Genomic DNA, 6,000 nt, shown 5'->3' on the forward strand with positions numbered 1-6,000 from the left:
GGGAGTAAAATATGTGTGGTAACCAGCAATACTTCATTTATTAGGTTATATAGACACATCTTGCCTTCATATGTGTGATATTACTCATATTAATAGTAACTAGCTATATTATCACTTTCCTCTCTTTCTTCATTTATTACTTGCCACACCAACTAGTTTATCTAGATACTAGATTGGAAACGCGCCTTGACGCAAGGGTGCCGGTCCCGACGTTATAATACATCTACAGTACACTAACTTGCGCTGCAGGTATAATTTCATATAAAAAAACTTGAAAATTGAGACAAATCAGTCACTAAACATGTTTTGCAGGTTCACTTGTACACAAATCGGGTCCGCAATTGCCACGTTGGACGCCACATTGGTCATAGTCCCATCCACACCCCACCAATATTTGCAGAAAAGTCCCCTTTTATATATTGAACTAACTGAAACTAAAAGCACTCTATCTGACAGTAGCCTAATTGAACTAAAAGCACGTAACTGAAGCCAAAAAGAGAGCTCAACACTTCACGAGCACGAACAAAGCAGAGCATAGCACGTCGACGTCCCATGCCTCCGTGTCATGCGCCCTCGATGGCCTTGTGTCCTCTGCTGCCGCAACCTATGCAGCGTATGGCCGGCGGTAACATGCACTCCTCTGCTGCCGCAGCCAGTCGCCGATGCAGCATAGGGCCGGCGGTGAAGACGCCGCAAAAAAAATTAACAACAAGACATCCTATGTTTTAGCATTATCTATTTTTTACATCACAGAATACAACAAAACTTTCCAAAAAACAACATTCCCACGAGCACAGAATTCAGGCATAAGTCATAGGAAAATTATGACATAATTCATAGCTAAATTCAGGAGCTGCAGGAAGTGGTTCAGGCAAGATTCAGACCAAACAAAGAATTAAGGTTCGGGCTAAATCTAGAGCAAGCCAAAAGACATGTTTAGATTAGAAACAAACCAACACGGTGCAGGATTTAGAGGATTACAAAACATAAAGTTTATTCAGCATGTGTTGGCATCACAATAGTATTACTCCTCTTGAGTGCTTCAACAAAATGTCCTTCTATCATCCAGCCCACGGAATATGCCATTTTTTTCAAACACCGCTGTAAAGAAATTAGAATTTTCCCCTGCAAGTAGAAGTGCACAATTGTTACTTGTCACTAAAAACGCTAACTACTGTTAATGAAAATGCATATTATTTACTGTACAATATTTTACAACAGAACTTCTAAATCTGCACCTAACCATATATCAAGTATTGTTCCTAAACAACTACATTACAGTAAATTCCGTCACTCCATTCTGAACCTATATCAAACTACAGTACACTAATTTCTAAACCTATATCAAACTACAGTACAATATTTTCTGAACCTATATCAAACTAAAATACAGTATTTTCTGAACGACTGAACGTATATCAAACTACAGGACACATTGATCATAACAGCATAATGCACAGGAGAGCGCACAACGACATCACACATTGATCATAGGCCCAAGCAGGCATATTTACATGGATGAGGTTCATGAGAACATCATACGATAGACTACAGAGCATGAACGACCTCGGCCGTACTTAATGGGAATCGTGTAACTAAGAAACCTATGTCCAGCTCAAGTACTACTTTCAACTACCTTTATGGCCAATAGTTGTTAAATCTGACGACCTAATCTACAACAAAAATGTGTACAATCTGGAAGTTCAACCACTTTCAATACAATTTTTTTAGGTTTTCTTGTTTTTCTTAGGAGACAACAAGTAACACAAGTGAACAAATCAAATCAAAGGGGATTAAGGGCTGCTGTAGTACAAGGAAAGACCGAAAGAGAAGAGAGGAGGAGAGGGGGGGGGGGAGGGGGGGCAGACCTCCATGGACATGCACATCGCCCCATCTCCCTTTCCCTTCTTCTTCTGGTCCTTCTGGTCCTTGCTCATCCATCCCCTTCCTCTCCTTTTCTCTGCACATGGAATTGACATACTAATTCAGGAATTTTTCAAAGAGGAGAGCAATGAACTTTTTTTGGAACCAAGTTGATCTTTACAGAAAAGAGTAAACGTATATTACTTTTTTGTTAGTGAGAGAACCCATAGAAAGTGCTAATGGTAGGGTAATGCATATTCAGTTCTAAATAAAATGTATTTGCCTTGTCAAAACTACATACATAAGTTAGAATCACAAGGCTGGAGCATTATTCATGAAATTAAAGAAATCACATGATTTGTCCATGGGCACATGTCCTTTTAACTCCATATATATACACATAGCCAGGGGTGGTAAAAAATTAGCAGACCTGGATGAACGGTGATCAGGCGGAGTATAGGCAAAGTGGCAGAACGAATCTCCCAGCATCACCTTGGAAGTCCAGGAGCAGTCAGAGCGTTCCAGTATTTTACTCTGCTAGCACAGTACAATCACACTCCTTCCCGAGCTGCCGCGATAAGCAGATTGTTAGGTGTGCACGCATATACAAATCATTTACTTTCTATTAAAGATAATTTCATACAAAATAATTTGTTTCCTTCCTACACATATCCACATCTTAGATAGGTTCAAATTGGGGCGAGGACAAATTAGAGAACAAAGGATAGAGGAACCTAGGTGTTGATTCACCTTTGTTGCGACAGGCGCTGAGGATTGACTGTCGAAGCCGCTGGTGTAGGCGGTGCCGAGCAGAGAGAGGAGCCAGGGTTCCGGTTTGGGGATCTAGGTCAAATATTAGCATCCTGATTATATACTTTACTGAACTGAATATATATGATGGATTTACTTCGGTTTTTCAGCTGTCATGGTCAAAAGTTCGAAACTTGACTGATATTCTACAAAAATATTTACCGGATGTGATCCAGTGTGTTGTTGTAAATACAAATAAATATACTTTTAATCAATATTTGCACATCCCTAACCTCTAGGCTGCAACCATGATTTACTATGTAATTACGAAGTTCTTAGCTTTCTCATCTTTTAGAATTAGAACATGACACTACTTAGATATATCTCCTTGACACAGAGATCCTAAAAAACATCAGGCACATAAGCCTAAACAAAATAGTGGTGGTTACCTTGGAAAAAAACACTTTGACCCTTGTCTTTCTCCATCAATCAATGATCCAAATTCTACTATAGATGGCCACAGATTGCCCATTCATTATAAAATTAGATACTGCAACCATGAATCTCCTCTAGTGAATACTCTCGTTCCAAAGTTAAACTGAAGATGAGAGCTAATTATATATGCACAAACACAAGGCATCCAGAGAATTGATCTGGTTGTTCATAAAGTCAAAACCACTATATATTGATTTGACCAAGCATGATTCAAATCATACTACCCTTCAACCTCCGTCGTAGGACCTATTGAGATATAATGATATAATGGTAGAACAAAAGGAAAAGAAAACCAAAAAAGTAAAAATCCTTTGGAATCTCAGATACTATTATCATAGAGATTAGCTAGCTACCATGCAATAATTTTAGAAAACGACAGGTATAAGCAATGTGACACAGAAAAGCAAGACAATCATTGACCATGAAAGAAATATATCGGTAACATCTTCCTTATAACATGTCTATTTCTAATGATAAGATATGAACAATAATAACATGTAATGGCGCAATCGTCAACACGATCTACTTTCACACCTCCTCCACACCACAGAAGGAACACTGGAAGATCAGAATATGATGGCAGCCTGACAAAGCTGTAGCCCACCCAAATAGGAGCAAGATTGGTGCCCAACATCAATTGACCTGTCAGAGAAAGGCAAAAAAGACTAAAGTGATAGCCTGACTATAGATGCTAGAATTATGGATCGAGGAATAACCTGAGTTTTATTGACCCTTGACCCCGACAAAGAGGTAGCAGCAGCAACCACATGACCCTGACAAAGCTCGTCCAGATAGGAGCAACTGACCCTGTCCATAGATCTAGATGTAAGAACACTGCAACCACATGAAGCATAGACCGATAACATCTAATAATCTGTAAATCACACTTGCTATTGTATAATTTTTAAGAGATGCATGTGATCTGATTGAGAAAAACACCTTGTGTGGCCATTCTACTTGTGTGGCCACCCCGGCTCCTCACTAATGCAAATATTGATTAAACCATAATTGCTCTTCAAGATTTGGAAACTCAGATAATGGCACCCTTGCCTAAGTTATTGTTGAAAGCATAGGAGCACAGTAAAAACAAAAAATAAATAAAACCAGCAAATGAACAAAACCACCAACATTCCATGCACAAAGGTGAAAGGACCAACAATCATAGGCCCTACCAGGATGCAGACAAGGAACAAAAGACATATATTTAGACTCCACTAAAAACAAGCTGTGAAGACAGGAAACACCAACATCCAATGCACAAAGACATAAATACTTTTGGGTTTTACCAGAAAAGACATGACCGACAATTACAACAGAGGCGAGGCCAAAAATGCATACTGCCATACAATCCTACACCTAGGTATGGAAAGAAGAGGGGAAAGGAGGAGAAGAGGGGTTGACCTGAAGATCCGTGGAAGAAGACGCGCAAGGCTGCTAATAGATGACGTGCACGCACACATCGAAGGAGGCGCCTACCAGGGGTTTGACCAGAAGGACGAGAATCAGGTAATTGTGGACCAATCTGCATGAAAAAGAAAGCAAAAATTGGCAACCCTCTCTGAACAAATCATGCAGCAGCAATAGTGACAACAAAGCTATTAACTATATGAAGGTCATATAAAAAACAGAGTTTAAATCATCACTGTCTAGATCAAAATATTACTACTTATTTACTACTATATGTAAGCATCTACAAACCCTATATCAGTGTTTACATCTGTGACTACTTCCTTTGATTATAAAAATTGTAGAGTCACACTGATCATATTTTTGCAGCAGTCCAGTAAAACCAGAGAGGGGGCGTGACGTATATCAGCTGACCAGTGCAAGTGCTCGGAGACAACTGCTAGTGGAACCAGCTGAACCTAGCAAGCCATTTAACTAAGCAAACATGATTAATCATACAACAAGGAGACAGTCAAAGGCAACAGCAAGTATAAAAGACTGTCATTATTTAAATTGGATATGCTTAAAGCCTCTATCTGATTCAGCAAAAGCAGGATAACATCTAATATAACAAAATAGCAGAGCAATGTGCTTTTATAATCATTATAGAACTTAAAAGCATCACTTCCATATGGCCCAGAACATAAAATTAGATGGCAAAAACATGCATGGACTGAACTCTTCAGCAAAATAATATATGTCTATTATGATTCCAGATTGTTTAGAATTATTTTAACTGCTAGCAAAACATTATGTTAAATAATAAGAAAAAGGAGATGACATATCAATGTATAGATATATGTCTAAGAAGAAAAGAAAGCTTCTCAGTTCATATGGATCAAGTATGATCCATAAACGTGTATCTCATATACATGTAGATAAATCAATATGTACATAGAAAACTCCCTTTGCATCGGGTAAATAATTCCTTCAGTTCTCAAGTAAAAGAAACCTTCTCAGTTTATAAATAGAAAACTATCCAATGGGTGCTACTGCTACTAAAGGCATGTCAACCGATGCTCGATCACAGAATATTTCAAGAAAATATGCCATTTGTCCCCTTGACCCTGAGCTTGGACGGGAAGGGCGAGGGGGGCGCGGGAGGGGAGAGGAGGCGGTGGCCAGGTGGGAGAAGGGGGGCGCGGGGGAGGAGAGGAGGCCGCGGTGAGCGGGACGACCGGGCGAGGCGGCGGGGCGTGGGGAAGGAGAGGTGGCGGCGGCGAGCGGGACGGCCGGGTAGGGCGGGCGAGCCAGCGGGGCGAGTGGCTTGGAAGGAGGGAGGAGAGGAGGCGGCTAGGTCTCTGGAGCGCCCCCCTTTTATACCCCCGGCGAGTGAAATGACCAAAATGCCCCGGTGGGGGCATGCTATTTACATTTTGCTGCCATTACTATTCATTCCAGCAGTGCCAGCTCCAGATCCGACGGCCTAGGCTTCTCTAGATCTCG

At 40.5% G+C, this 6,000-nt stretch overlaps 1 long non-coding RNA gene across 2 annotated transcripts; it reads right to left on the reverse strand.

Moving 5' to 3' along the window:
- Positions 1-807: 807 nt before the first annotated feature.
- Positions 808-5,607, reverse strand: LOC123160292 (uncharacterized). Of its 2 annotated transcripts, none has more exons than XR_006480118.1 (7): positions 4,510-5,607; positions 3,825-3,915; positions 3,643-3,750; positions 2,614-2,706; positions 2,294-2,431; positions 1,869-1,960; positions 808-1,125 (listed from the first exon to the last, which is right to left on the reverse strand). It is a non-coding gene; the product is annotated as an uncharacterized lncRNA (long non-coding RNA). The 2 variants fall into 2 exon arrangements; XR_006480119.1 differs by having other exon boundaries at positions 3,643-3,773.
- Between the last annotated feature and the right edge of the window lie 393 nt (positions 5,608-6,000).

The sequence above is a fragment of the Triticum aestivum genome, chromosome 7B (assembly GCF_018294505.1).
Source record: "Triticum aestivum cultivar Chinese Spring chromosome 7B, IWGSC CS RefSeq v2.1, whole genome shotgun sequence".
Taxonomy (NCBI): Eukaryota; Viridiplantae; Streptophyta; class Magnoliopsida; order Poales; family Poaceae; genus Triticum; species Triticum aestivum.